Source organism: Aulostomus chinensis, chromosome 24, assembly GCF_037954235.1.
Source record: "Aulostomus chinensis isolate RoL2024-O1b breed Wild chromosome 24, RoL_Achi_v1.0, whole genome shotgun sequence".
Taxonomy (NCBI): Eukaryota; Metazoa; Chordata; class Actinopteri; order Syngnathiformes; family Aulostomidae; genus Aulostomus; species Aulostomus chinensis.
Genome location: NC_141343.1, coordinates 12,300,001 through 12,317,146, shown reverse-complemented (window position 1 = coordinate 12,317,146; position 17,146 = coordinate 12,300,001).

The window sequence follows — 17,146 nt, the reverse complement described above, 5'->3', positions numbered from 1 at the left end:
TTGTATATATGTATATATGAACACACATATATACACATATATACACACATGTACACATACATATATACATATGTATTATATATGTATGTGTATATACAGACATACATACACACATACAGACTTGAATACATCAAGGCATATATATACATACCTACATATATACATACATACATACAAGTGTGTATATATGTATATGTATGTATACACGTATATATACACATATACATATTTAAACATTACATATATACACACATATATATTAAACGTACATATACATATATACACACATACATACAAGAATGTATAAACATATATGTGTATATATGTACATATATATATGTGCATACAAACATATTGTATTGTATGTATATACATATGTTTTACATATAAATATGTGTGTGTATATATACGTATGTAAAGATATACCTATATATACATATGTACAGATATATATGTGTATATGCACACATATATACATATTTACACATATAAATGCACATGTATATATATATATACATATATCCCTTTGATGTGTACACATGTATATGTTTACATGAATAGATGTATGCATACATATATGTATATGCATATATACAAACATATGTACATACATATAACATATACATAAATATGAACATATATGTTTGTATGCATAGGTATATGTGTAGATATATTTGTGTATATATGTATGTATATATGTATGTGTATACATACATATATACATACATATATAGTGTATGTGTGTGAATGTATGTATAAATATGTATCCAAATTGGTTTAAATATATGTATAAATGTACATATGTACATATATGTATAAATGTACATGTGTATTTGTATATTGTATGTATGTATGTATGTATATATATATGTATATATACACACACATATATATGTATGTATACACACACACACAGACACACACACACACACACACACACACACATATATATATATATATATATATATATATATATATATATATATATATATATATATATATATATATATGAAAAACGTGTATATATATATACATACTACACCGGTATTTTATATATACTAATATATACCCACATATAGGTGTGTGATGTACATGTGTGCATAAATAGATCTAGATATACATATTTACAGATATATATGTATATACACATGCAATGTATGTATACACACATTTATACATATATACACATATATGTTTTTTCATACTTGTATGAATGTGTGTATATATGTATATGTACGTTTAATATATATGTGTGTATATATGTAATTTTAAATATGTATATATTTATATATACATGTATACATACATATACATATATACACACTCGTATGTATGTATGTATATATGTAGGTATGTATAGATATGCCTTGATGTATTCAAATCTGTATGTGTGTAGGTATGTCTGTTTGTATATACACATACATATATATTACATATGTATATATGTATGTGTAAATGTGTGTATTTATGTGTGTGTTCATATATACATATATGAGACACACTCAGACACATTTTCATACACACATAATTGTGTCGATGCTAGTGTTTGTATATATATATGTGTATGTATATATGTGTGTAAATATGTATATACATACATATTTACTCATACATATACACATATATTTATATACATAAATATATACATATGGACACATTTTATATACACATACATAATTGCATACATAGAGGCATATACATACATAAATATATACACACAAATTACACACACATGTATATATACATTAATATATTTTTATGCATATATATATGTGTATATACTTACATACACACACATATATGTATATATACACACACACATATATATATATACATATATACACACACACATATATTTATACATATATCCCTTTGTTGTTCATATATACACATATGTATATGTATGCATATATATCTACATATGTATATTTATATCGACATACATATACATATGAGCATACATACACATAGGTATATATATGTATTAGTCTATATATACACGTATACACTTGTGTATATATATATATATACACACATAACGTGTGTTCATATGTATGTATATGTATACACATATGTACATTTATACATACATGTTAATATTTGTTTATGTATATGTGTATTAACATATATGTATATATGTATTTTTTGTATCTGGATATGTGTGTATTCATGTATGTTTGTACATACATATATACATACAAATATATGTATATATAAGTTTGTATACATATTTTTGTATGTGTATTTATGTTAATATTAGTATATTTATATATGTATAATATGTGTATATATATAAATATATGTATATATATGTATGTGTTTTATGTATTTGTATTTATGTACATATATGTTTTTATGTATCTATCTATGCCTTGATGTATACATGTCGTTATGTTTGTTTGTGTTTATGTTTATATGTATGTACATCTGTATCAAAATTTTTCCGTATTTATATATACACATATATGTACATATATGTGTATATTTATATATCTTCATATGTGTTACACATTTGTGAGTTTGTGTATATATGTTTGTCTATATAGGTAAATATGTTTATAAGTGTATATATATGTATTTATATATATATATATATATATATATATATATATATATATACATGTACATACATATGTAAATATGTACATGTATATATGTATGTGTATATAACCTTTATGTGTATGTGTATATATGTATTTATATGTATGTGTTTGTATATATACATTTTTACATATGTGTTTATATATGTATATGTGCACATATGTGTTTATATGGGTGGGTGTTTGTGTATATATGTATATGCATGTTTTATAAATACATAAATATTTGTATGTTTATGTATATATATATGTGTGTATGTTTATATATGTAATGATTTTTATGAGTCAGTATGTGTGTATGTATGTATGTATGTGTGTATGAAATTGTCATAAATATACATACAAAAACATGTGTATGTATATGTGTATGTATATATATTTTGTATTTATTTGTCTATTTTTGTCTATTTTATATTTGAATAAATTATATATACTCAAGTATATATTTTGTGCATTTATGTGTATATATAACTATATGTATTTAGAAATACATTTATATATGTATATAAATGTAAATGTGTATTTTTTGTTTATCTACCTATGTATATGTGGGCATATATGTATTTATGTATCTATATATGCCTTCATGTATTCATGTCTTTGTATTTATGTGTGTAGGAAAATGTGCCTGTATGTATAAATATATACATACATATATATAAACATGTATATATGCGTGTATATATGTGTATATGTATATATGTATACATATATATGTTTATATATGTATGTGCTTATATATGTTTGTATGTATCCATACATATGTATATGTATGTATGTATTCACATTTGTGTATATACATATATACATATATATGTGTATATATACACACATATATATTAAACGTACATATACATATATACACACCCATACATACAAGTATGTATTAACATATATGTGTATATATGTATATATGTGTGTATACACATATTTTATTGTATGTATATACATGTTTCATATATAAATATATGTGTATATATACGTATGTAAAGATACACCTATATATACATATGTACAGATATATGTGTATATGCACACATATATACACATTTACACATAAACGCATATGTATATATACATATATCCCTTTGATGTGTACACATGTATATGTATACATGAATATATGTATGCATACATATATGTATATGCACATATATATACACATATATGTGTATATATACACACATATACGTGTATATATACACACATATACTGTGTGTATATATATATATATATATATATATATATATACTGTATGTATATATACTGTATATGCCTTGTATGTCGGTATGTATATGAAAATGTGACCTTATATGTATGTATAGATATGTGTGTATATGTGTATATTTGTATACATGTGTGTGCATAAATATGTATATCAATGTGTATATTTGTCCAAATGTGTATATCTGCATGTGTGTATATATGTATACATTTTTACATGTGTATGTGAATGTGTATACATGTGTGTATACTTATGTATATATGTATATATATCTATATGTACATTTGTATCTATATTGATATATGCCTTGATATTTACGTCTGTATATGTATGAAAATTAGTCTGTTTATATTTACATATATACACATATATGTATATAGTTATATGTTTGCATGTATGTGTATACATATATGTGTATGTGTATATATACAGTACATATGTGAATATATTTATGTATTCATGGATGCATATGTATATACATATATATATATGTATACACGTACATATATGCACAGATGAATATACGGATATTCAAATGTACACCCATATGTATATTCATAGATATACATATACACAAAAACACTGAAAGAATCACACACATATATACATATTTTGTATGTATTTTATATATTTACATGTAAATGGGTACACAAATTCATAAACACATGAATACACATACATACATGTAAACTTACATGTATATGTTTATTAATGTATGCATACATACATACAAACTCACATACATTCATATATAGATATATCCACAGATGAATACATATTCATTCATATATCTATGCATCCAGGCATACGAACATGAATACAGACATACCTGCATATTTGAATAAACAACAAAAGCATTCATACATACATACCAAAAGATAAAGGCATATACACACATACACATTCATACATACCTAAACATACAAGCAAACAAATATTATATTGGGGGTGAAATTTTTTCATTTATCTTAACAAAAGATACTGTTACACACAAATTGTCAATCATGCATCTTCTGTGCTGATCATATGATTCACTCAAGTCAGAGGGAAGTCATCCAAAGGACAATCTTGCTCTTTTAACAGTCAGGAACATCAAGCAGATCCAGGCTCATTGGGGACGGCCTTCTGCTTTGACCTGTGGGGGGGGCAGGAGAGCTGGGCAGAGACAAAGACAGATATACAGAAGGAAAGAGAGGGACAGAGATAAAGAGAGAGAGAAAATAACAGACAGACAGGGGTGTGAACAGGTCTAAGGGAGAAAGAGAGAGGGAGGGAGGGCAAACCGCAAACAATTACAGCAACTCGCTACCAGGAATCACATCTACAGGTTACTCAAGCAATCAATTTCAGCATAATATGAGCAATTATGTGCTAGCAAACACAATATAAACACAATGCTGTATTAATGCTCTTACAGTATTGAGAATAATACTAATAAGACAATGAGTTCTAATACTAATACTGATGCTAAGGGTGGCAGCGTGAGCCTCTTCAGGTCTGTAGCCTCCTGCAACAGCACCTGGGATGTGGGGAAGCACAAAAGGCTCTGGAGAAGAAGACGAGTTAGTAGCAAGTATGAGTATAGGAGGACAGAGAGGACGAGAAAGAAGCCCGGTGCATCATGGGAGATCCCCCGGCTGTCTCAGCTTGTAGCAGCATTTCTCAGGGCTAGCCTAAGCCAGACCTAACTATAAGCTTTATCAAAAAAGGAGGTCTTTAGCCAGTACAGGAGAGACATGGTCTCTTCCTCCAGTTCTCATCAACATGCGGGCAGCAGCATTTTGGACCAGCTAGAGAGTCTTTCGGGACTTGTTAGTACAGCCTGATAGGAGGGAACTGCAGTTACGAAAAGCATGGATTAGTTTCTCTTCATCTTTTTAAGACAGGATGTGTCTATGATGTGACCTTATGGATTCAGATAGAGTGAAGAGTAGTGGTCCAAACACAAACCCTTGTGGAACACCACAACTAAAACATACACACATACAAACATACATTTATACATATATACATACATACATACATGGAAAATTCATATATGAATAAATGCACAATACAAACATACATGAGCTGCATGGCTCAGGGGTAGAGTGGCCGTCTAGCAACCAAAGGGTCGCTGGTTCAATCCCCGACCCTGGTGACCATGTCAAAGTGTCCTTGAGCACCCATAATTGCTCCTGATGAGTAGGTTGCCGCCTTGCATGGCACCCTCCACTGTGAGTGTGTGTGTGAATGGGTGAATGAGATGACCCTGTAAAGCGCTTTGAGTACCGCTAAGGTAGAAAAGCGCGATATAAAAGTGAGTCCATTTACCATTTTATACATATATACTCACACATACATGTATACATCCACACATATACACAGATACATAAATACACAAATATATACATATACACATACCCACATACATAATTATTGTATTTTGTTAACTGGTAATTTTATTTTTATTATAAGTAAGTATTTCATACTCAGGCAATGTAAAATGACACGACATAGTATGTATGTTTACAAACTACAATATACCTCATTTCAAGGACTCCCTCAGAGAATCTGTCTATGACTCCAACTGCAACAGAAAAACTCATCTCTTTCTCTTTCTAAAGACCATTCTTATATAATTTCTCCTTTAGAAGCTGCCACTTCCCCCTCCTTTTTACAGTTTTCCTCATCAGGTCTTTTACCTTATTGTTCTTTTTGGTTCCAGGTTCAAGCCCCAGCTCCAGCACGGGGTCTTTCTGTGTGGAGTCTCCATGTTCTCCCTGTTCCTGTGTGGGTTCTCTCTGGTACTCCAGCTTCCTCCCACAGTCCAAAGACATCAAGAGGGGACGAGGCTGATTGATACTCTAAATTGACCGTAGGTGTGACTGTGAGTGTGAATGGTTGTCTGTCTCTATGTGTTGGCCCTGTGATGGACTGGTGACCCGTCCAGGGTGAAACCTGCCTCTCGCCTGAAGGCTGCTGGGATAGGCTCCAGCCCCCCCACAACCCTTAACAGGATAAGAGGTAGAAAATGGATGTTCCGCTGAAGGGCGTAAGAATGGACCATGGAGCGGTAGCATTTTTAACCTTTTAATAAGGCTGATGTGTTACTTTGATGATACAGCACAGCAGCATTGGTCTACAACTGTTGAAATCTTCCATGAACTGTTCCTGTTTTCGTAAGTATTAGTGTTCCACACAAGTATACCGTTCTTGTATTATCTCTTGTTGCCGTGTATGCGCGCACAGTTTTATCATACTCGACCACAGAGGGAATCAAACCACTAACCCTGCTCGTGTTACTGTCACGCTCCACCAGCTGAGCTTTCTACTAGCATGGGATTATTCAAAGATATTCTGCAGCAGAGGGACCCAACGTTAACAACGAATTCCTGGACCGCCTTACTAGTTCATGACTTTATGAAAAGCAGAGCACTTTCCCCATTTTTCACACAGACTTCAAGTATGCTGCAGTCTTTGGGTGCAACCACCACCCAATCACCGCACAGTCAAAAGAAATATTAAACGAGATGATTGGTCAGGAGTGGTGCCTTTTCATTTTTCACTTCACAGACTACAGTTGGAAGTTCCGATTTGTGGCGAGCAGTTGCAATTTTCAGGTGTGCACCGTGAAAAATACGGGTGTGTAGTTACATGTGCATACACAGAGACACACACAAAAAGAAAAAGTCAAAATGTACCCTTGAATAGTAAACACAGTCTACAGGAAAGTCTTTTTTCATGGAACCCCAGGTTTTTTTTGGTTTTTTTTTTTTTATTAAAATCTAAGGCAGCACAGTCAATAACATAAATGGTGCAAGGGTCAGAAGCAAACCAGCTAGAGGGGGCAAAGGAAAATTTAGGTCACCAAAAATCACTGTAATAGATTCCAACAGGTGTAAAATGTTTTCTTGATGACTGGGAGCAGTGTTACTGGTCTCTCTAAAGCACTATTTTGCTTCAGAGAGAGCAAGAAGTCATGTATTGCATCACCATTGCTGGAAAAAAAAAGCCATCATAAGTCTTCAAAGTTTGGGTCTGTTCGTTCCGAGAAAAAAAAAATGCAAAGAAAGCCAAAGTGTCAGAGAGGACACCAGAGCTGTAGTTTTCATTAAAAACATGTTTACTGGAAGAAGAAAAAATGAACGCCCTTACACGCTCGCAAGAAGGATTTCTGACAGTTTCCTCAGTCGGGTTCACCTGTGAAAGGAAGACTTGGTTTGATTATCTGAACAAATCACATCCAGTGACCCGATCCGCATCTACATGGAGGTGCAGCAAGGAGCCCTGAAACCCAAGAATTAGTCAGTGTTGCTGAACCTGCAGGCTCCTCTCTCCTCTCAAAGTCAGTGAGAGTTTTAACAGTTCGTTCTCCAGCATAGGAACTAAAACACGAATCGTGAAGGGCCATGGAGAATTGTTTCAAAGAGCCAAAGGCCCATTTATTGAGGTTGGCCACATGTGATAATACTGTAATATTCAAAACAAAAGGCCCTTTTCATTCAAAACAACAACAAAAATACTAACAAATAAAAAGGCATTTCCATTTTGACATAAATTAAATAGTTGAATTAAACAAAACGTGACCCCATCATGAATCCAAAACAAACATGTCAGGAGGGGTTGGGAAGACTTTTAAAAAAAATATATATATAAACACAAAGAACCACAAGGAAGGAGTTCCACATGAACACAGACCCTGAAAATCAAACCAAAGGTGTCTTTCAGTTAAACAAACTGATTCACATTTGAAAAACTGCTCCAGAAACGAAAGTGAAAGATAAAAAAATTGCGCTGGCAGCAGTGAACTCCCCAGTAACAGTCTGTCTGTTTAGCGTTGGCACGGAGACGAGTCACGGCTAGAATGTCGCATCCTGGGGGGGGTGCGAGTGAATTGGAAGAGCGGTCGCTCGTGGATTGTCGGACCACCGTATGTGCTGCAGCAGTCTTCTATACGTCTTAAAAAGCAGCAGATGCTAAGTGGCTAAACGGGACACCTGAGCTCTCACTTCTGGGCTGGTGTACCTGCAGTACTCCATAGGGGGCAGCATATTACCATAATGGTGGGTTGTCCACCTCTATTAAGAAACGAAGCTAACTTTCTTAGCAAGAGCTGACGGTGAAATTTTCGATACGCGTCTTGCTAAAGAAACTCCGCATCCCAGGTCTTACACGTCCCTTACGCCAAAAAAGGTGTTTCGCACAACGGCTCCAAGTGACAGCGATGACCGTTGCTGTACTCGCATGACGCATGTTCCTTAAAATCAATCCCCTCAGTTTCTACACAAAACCGTGATGTCCTAAAAACTCGTGACCGGGGGTCCCCATTATTTAAGCTCTCAGCCAGGCTTTTTAAATTTTCAACAGGCACTTCAGTTCCTACCCGTGAAGTGCAATTTACCCATCACAAGTATCTCTCACAGCGCGTGAATTTGATGGTATGGACCTAAAACTTTGGGTTTTACATCAGAAAAAAATGGGGGGATTTTAGGTTTGGAGACTGGAGAAAAGTGTTTGACAGAACTGCTCGTGCAGGAGGCAGGAGGGATCACGAGTTGCATGATGGGGAAAGGAGGATCTAGTGTTTAAACTTGACCAACACCAGGGACTAAAAGTCTGGATATCTTGGCCTCAACTTTCCCCCACTTTATATTAAAGCAGTACTGAATTATTCTGGTACTTTAACCCTTGCTTGATGACGCAAAAAAATAAAAAGAAAATGCAGTTTTTGCAATTTAGTGCCTATTTTTAGGCTTTTTTTCTGCTCATGTAGCGGCTCTTGCATTTCTGCTCAGAAATTCAGTGGGATGGACGTCTTCACTGGCTTCCATGCCGTTGTTTAGAGTCTTTCACATCAAGAGATATGAAACTTTAGGGGCAATTTTTGGAGGGGGGGGCCGTCTCCAAACCGTGGGCACGTTTCATGAATCCAGAACTGTTCACTGGTGAATAACTAGATACAAGAGCTGGGAGGAAATAACAGGCTTTTCTCTCTCGCTCACAGAGGTGGTTGGCGGTGGATGTGGCGCACATGTGGAGAAGCCTGCTACAAGCCTGACATCTGCTGAGAGAGGTGAGGTACTGAACACCTTCCTGTTGGGTAAATGTAATCCAGATATTCATCTTTATCCTGCTTGGTGGGGTTTTAATAGCCTTATGTGCTGTCTGCTCATTTCAGAGACCCACCCAAAACAGCAGGACGGAGCAGAACTAGAAGGGACGCTTTAGTCCCCTCTATAATTTATTTGCATATTTTTGGAGAGAAGTGTATTTTTCATTCACTGTAAAATTGCCCCCCACCCCCAGCGTCCAAGTCATGTGACCTGGGGACTCCACACCGGTTCCAGATTTAGTCCTAGACCGGAAGCACAGGACAGATCTCCAGTGCGTTTATTACCTCATGTTTATTACCGCTTGTATTTTCGACGTGTATTTTGCTTCACATTCATTTGTATATGTTTACTTTTTTCAGTCGCCTGCGTCTCATGTGATGAAGGGATTGCGAGGTAGATGGCGAGATTGAGAGAGCGACACTGTTTGGCGCTCCCCAATTAAAGCTCCCACCCTTCAGACTCTTGTGTGTGACAAAGTGATAGAAAAACAAAAAGCCAAACAAAGCAAACATCCTCTGGAACCTCAGGAGGAATTAGGAAGATATTTGGCGGTCAAAAAGGTCCGAATACCTCAACCTTGAGGGAATTCCTTCAGATTTGGCACAGACATCCACAAAATTGGTGGTCAAAAAGGTCCCTGTTGACTCACACGCACGCGATGTCCCCCGGAGCTCCCTGACTCGGTTTCTTCGAATGTGGCGCGAATGTGCACTGGGACTTGAGGATGAACTGCAAATTTTAAAAAAAAGAAAAAAAGTCGAATCGTCACAGAACTCTGACATCTCAGGAGCGCCTGGAACAAAGTCCTACAGATTTGACGCCGACGTCCACTGGGATTTGAGACTGAACTGGAGGGATTTTGGGGGACAAAGGTCACAGTGACAAACCCACTTGGTGGAGGCACACAACTGCAGTGCTGTGTGTATCTTGCAGCAGCTGTAATCAGAGGGACAGTTGAAAAAAATAAACCGTGTGTAATTCTGCACCAAAAGCAATGATTTATGACTTTAAGACAAAGAAAATCCCATTTAAATTATGAATGTGGCCCAAGGCGGCTTACAGCACATTTAAATATGTATGAACTTCACACAGACAATCAATAATCACAGTGAGCCTGCGAGTGAAACTTAAAGTATGTAATTGTGTAACTCCCACACACTCTTCTTCTTAATCCCTACACAATCAGAGAGATTTGCACAACATGACGGATGAGATCAAATCAAAGATCAACTTTCCTTTTACTTTCTTTTCCCCGCCTTTATTACTTTCTTTCATGTGTTGCCAAGTGTCATCCATCAAAAAAACGGCTCAAAAGTCAATCTCCTTCAACGTGTCCTGGAAACCTGTGTGTGCGTGTGTATTTATATATATATAAATATATATATATATATATATATATATATATATATATATATATATTTATATAAATATATATATTTGTACAGTTATCTACCTGCGCAGCCCAAGTTGACGATATACAGTAGAAACTTCATCTTCTCTGTTTCATCCTGCGCGGTGTCACCAGCGAGCTCAAAGAGGGAATGTGTGACTTGATAAGTCGGGGTAACATCAAGGAAAGCCATGTTTTATTCATCGGCACAAAGCTCCTGAGTTCGCTCAAATCAAAATCGCCCGCCTTTGTTTGAGATCAAGCTTGAGTTTTGACATATAGAAATGATTGGATTTCTTTCAAAGGAAGGTTTTTTTTTTATTTTATTTTATTTTAATTGAGAGTAGATACATTTTCAAATAATGGAATTTGCTTGAAAGCTTAACACGTTTACCTTCCGTCCCACAAACGCATTCTTTTCTATGAATCTCCATTAACCAGAAGCTGGCACGGTTCATGTTTTGTCTCTGGATAAGTCATTCGGGCGACCTTGGCACCCTGCTGATTCACTTGTTTTGTTGCGACTCTTTTATCCTGTGTGTTTCTGGCTGCTGTCACATTCCATTTTTCTATCCCTCCTTGCCCACTCTGATCTCCAGCTGTCAAAGGAATTCAAATACTGTCAGAGAAGCATACACTGCGGTCAGATGGGATTTGCTTTCAAAAAAAAGAAAGAAAGAAAGAAAGAAAGAAATCAGGTTTTATTCTCATTTCAGATCGGACGACGTTGTAATTACCGGGAAGGTCTCGTCAGAGCGCCTTGAGTAAACACCGGCTGAACCCTGCAGGAATTTGAGATGATTTGCACTGAATTTTTATCAAGCACCTTTGGGTCTTTTTTATATTTTTGGGGTATCTTTTTTTTTTCTGTTTAAATTTCAAGTTCTTGCAGTTTCTTTTTTTCTTATATTATCTTCAGTCTGGTTTCACAGTGTTTCATCAACTAAAGTAAATTAAAGTAAACCGCAAGACTCATTTCCCAGATCACGACGGCGGCGGCTGCAGTGGTGGCGGGGGCGAGGTCGAGCGGGTTCACAAATGTGTTCCAGGTCATGGGGGCAGCTTTAGCGTCCCTCTGTTAGCTTAGCCGCGGGGTATCCCTTGGGTGGACATCACCAAAACACCAAGAAGCCCCGCACTTTGTAGTATTCAGTGACGCCAGAAAAAAACCTGACAAATATTCACAAACCTGTCAGCACACTGGTAGTAAAAGCAGGAGCAGAGACATCCGGTGAAGCTCAGAGGAAAAACCTGCTGAAAACCAAGTTGGAAAGATAAAGCACCATGAAAAGTTGTGTTTATGTCCAAGTAACAAAGGTTTGTGTGCTGTGGATAAACCCGGTTTTATTTTACACCACTGTAAAATAAACCCTCTGGCCCCTTATTAGCCTGACATGACATATGCAGAAATGTAACGGCTAGTGTTGCACCCGCTTCACGGAAGGCTGTCAAATGTAATCTTAGCCTTTATTGCACAGTAAATACTCGGAATGTAAAAGGTAATTAAAGTGGGATGGATCAAACTCCCACGAGGCTGCCGACCGACCGGCCTCTCAAGTTAAGAGAAGATAGTTTTGTCCATGTTAATGTAATTTACTCTGCAGTCAGTCAGCGCCGTGTCACATCTGTTAGACCTCGGCGCGTCTCCGCACTCGACTCGGACTTCACCTCGTCTCCTGATGCACTGCTGACAGTAACAACAAGGTAATTGACCGAGAAAATAACTCGACACCTATTAAAAGGCTCATACTCGATTGCAAGTTGCCGGGACTGATGCTCGCTTTGTATTTTGGACGTCTCTCATAGAGGTTGACTGCAACTATCAAACGTAATTTTAGGTGACAAGTGCAAATACTACAATTTGGCTTTCTGGGAATTGGTCCGGTTGGATGCACACATGAGCAGCAGCCGAGGACAGAAAATGTGGTTAGTAAATAGTTGTGGTGGTTGTAGACGGCTTTGTTGACTCAGAGAGGTGCGAGTCAATAAACTATGAGCCCTTCAAAATGCCCTCAAAACTAATAAACAAAAAATGGAATTGTTACTAAAGAATAAAAAAGTAGTAAAAGTAACACAAGCAAAAGTTTTTTCACCATGCAGTCTTTTTGGCTTCTTAAATCAGTAATCATTAATATTAACTCTCAAGTTCTACCAGCTAATCCTGACTAAGCTAAATGCTAAGTCAGGCTTTGTAAAACCGTACCTAGGAATTGGATGTATGCCAATCTTTCTGCAAAGAAAGTATAATTATGAAGATGTACTTGAAGAACTAAGTTACAACTGACTTAGCTTGAAATGCAACAATTATTGCACCATGACGATTAGTTTGAAATTTTTCCCGCCCAAAAATTGCAGCAAAAAAAAAAAAAAAATTCAAATATCGACGTTAAGTGAGGTTATGTTCAAACTTTCAATTTTCAAGTTCAATTTTCAATTTGACTTTGACTTACTGTTGAAAAATAGGGGCAGTGTATTTTAATGTACGTGTACATTTACATTATACAAAATTATAGCGAGAGGCTAGTTTCCATCTTAAGATCTTCAGCAGGTTGTAAGCTACACGTCAGAGAATGTAGGAGTTTAAGCACCAAAGTCCATTAAATGCTAATGATAACTAAATGCTAAGTTGTAGTAATATTGCACATTACCCATGACAGAGTGCCGATTATGCAGTTCTGTTCATCTCCCAATTACACGTAGTTCGCACAAAGTGATATTAGCATTCAGTTATTGCAGCACAAGGTTAGCATACATCCATGTATTTATGTCAAAACTACGCATATTTTTTGTGGTAGAGTGATGGCACGCCAAGGGTTCCTCCCACCATCAAAGCTGTCCAACATACTTAAGTATATTTTATGTACAGTTATGCTAACTAGCTAACATTTAAAAAAAGAAACCCACTAAACGAAGCTCGGTATAGGATCATTTCATCCAAACAAGCAACAAGTTCACGTGTAAATTGTGTGGCGCTACTCTTCCTGTAAGTACTACCGCAGTAATATCAAGTACCCAGCAAGTAATACCCGGAGCCCAGGTTGAAACACTCTGTTATAAACAGGTATTAGCTTCTACACCGTGGTAACCATGACAACCATGGCCTCAGAGTGCTTCGCAGGCGGAAAAGTAAACAAAATTTGTCTGAAAGAGTTTCCGCCCCCGTAGAGAAGAACGGACGGGTCTTGCAGGCGGCAACAGCCACTTTGGGTCTCATCTTTTACCTCAAGTGGTTTTATCTTATTGCAGAAAAATGTTGGCATTCTGCCCTCTGCATTAATTAAACACACACTTCCCCAGTGATCAGATGCTTCAGATATATATTTTGCAGTAAGTATACCTCGACAGGGGAAGTACGGGGTTTAGAAATGAAGATCAATCTGTCCCACCTTTGTCCTTGCAAAGAGCTTCAGGAAGTTGAACCCTGCATAAATCAGCGTTAACGACGTCACGTGTTTTCCCCGGGAGGATGAGGACGCTTATTTGTGAGGGGGACTAATAATGTTCATCACCTTCGTTAAATCTGATTAAACTGTTTAATCACATCAATCCTCCCCGTGTCATTCAAGTCAGAAGACATTTAGACGAATGCGCTCCCCAATAAACATTTGTATGATCTGTTCATTTATACTCATCAGGACTTTGATCTATTTCTGCTCCTTGAAGGCTCCAAAATTCAGCACACGATTTCGAGAAAAGCAACTTCTAAAATGTACAGACGCTAAATGTAGAAAGAGATTAAATAAAGCCTACGTGAGCTTGAGATTTAAAAACCTTTTATCTTAGGATCAAACTTAAACATAAGGCTGATTACCCTTAAAAAACAACAACAAAAAAAACATCTGATTTACCATAGAACACGGTGTTTTGCAGCTGTGACGGTCATTTCAAGAATTTATGAACCACAAAATAATGTTTTTTAGCCAACAAAACAAGACGTAGAGTGTTACATTTTTGAGTGTATGGCAGTTTACAATTTGTACTTCGTTACAGCTTCAGGTTGGTACATAATTGGTACTTCAGATAAAGGAAGAAACATTAACGTTTCTGTAGTTAACACCTTGTTCCCACATACTCGTGTCTGTAATTTTGTACAATACACAGAGTACGGCCCAGCAAAGCAATAGAAGGTGAATCTAGTCTATTTTCAATGCCTACATGAGTGGAATATCAGCAGTTAACCCAGAGATAGCGATTTAGCTCCCTCTTAGCCCGTTAGCTTGTTGTTTTAGCTAGCACGCTGAGCGCAATCCATCCAACTACGCTGTTAAAAGTTTAATCAGTTGCGTGTTTGAGGCAAATGCAGGGCAGGACACAAACACACTAGAGATACCAGAGGCTTTCATTGGTGTTAATGGATTTACAGACCCTCAGAAAAACCTCTTCAATCAAGCCTGGGAAAAAAATGTTCCTCTCTTGTGCAAACGCCATCTCAGGTGAATCCTCGCCTCTGTAAATCCCTGCATTGCACCTTCCAGGTGCAGCGACACGTCGGTCACGACTGAAATGGCTTCATTATACTGCAAGCTGGCTGCGGGTTTCTCTGGCAGAGTTTTAGAGCAGAAACGCTCATTTGCAGCGAGCGCGTCAGATGCCAAAGCTGACTTTGTTTGTCCCAGAGTGGGTAAACATGGCAGCTATCACGGCGGACTGGCTGTTCAGGAACTCGGCTGCCGCTGGTTATGACAACGCCGGGGAGTATCAACATCTGTGTGGACATCCAACACTCTCTCTTTTCTTCATTCCTGCTTTTACTCTTAATGCCTCTCCTGCTTTTTTTTTTTCTTCTTTTTTTTTAACAACAAAAACAAAAAAAACAACCAACAGTCCCCATTTTTTTCCTTCCTCACATTAAAAAGGTAGACTGCCAGCCCCGGTGGGTCACAGTGCATTAAACACACTAATAAACCCATTACGCTGCAATGGAACGGGATCCAAAGGAGAGAGCAAGAGGGGTGTCGGGTAATGGTGATAAAGAGAAGACAGAGGATGATTATTTTATTTTCTATCACGTTGACAGATTAGGTTAAAAAAAAAAAAAAAAACACGATGTGCCTTGAAGCCTTCTGTCTATTCATTAGAGGAGCTTCTTCTGCTCCTACGCGCTCCTCTTCCCCGGCTGTAGCAGCACCACCGTGGGGGCAACACTGCAGTACCGTTAGGGGCCATAAATATCTGCAACGTGCTCCCAACCTGCGATGCTCCTGCGAGGGAAGAGGTGGGTGGGAGGGGAATATGGGACAAAAACAATTTACTGCTCTAGAATCAGTTCACAGTACGCAGCTGAATAATACCGCATTATATAGGAAGGAGGTATTATGTGTTTATTTTATGTAAGTATGTTACATGTTTGTCCTATTCATCAATCCAGTTAACATCCTAAGAGAGGAATGTGACTTGTTAACATACTGGCCTTACATACTGGAGAAAGGTTTCTAAAAAATACAGTTAAATAACTGTATATCAACATATTTATACATGTTTTAGTGTAAAAAAAAAAAGTTATAGTCAATCAGGTGATTTTTGTAGCAACAGAAATCCTTCACTCATGAGCTGGAGAGGTCAAACAAGTCACTAGACCTTTGGGGGACATGGTTGGTGCGCTGCTGACCCCATGTGGTGGCAGCAGGAACTGCAAGCTGCAGTCCGGGGTCATTACCGAGGCTGAGAGTCTGGGATTTGTCGCTGTGTACAGTAGAGGCCAAACAACACATTCATCACTGGCAGATGTCGCCGCTCCTCTCCTAGCGCGCCGAATTGATGAACCATCAACACAAGTTTCATCACGTTCACTTTCTATTGATAAAGCCATCATGCATGCGTTCCCCCCCTGCTCCCA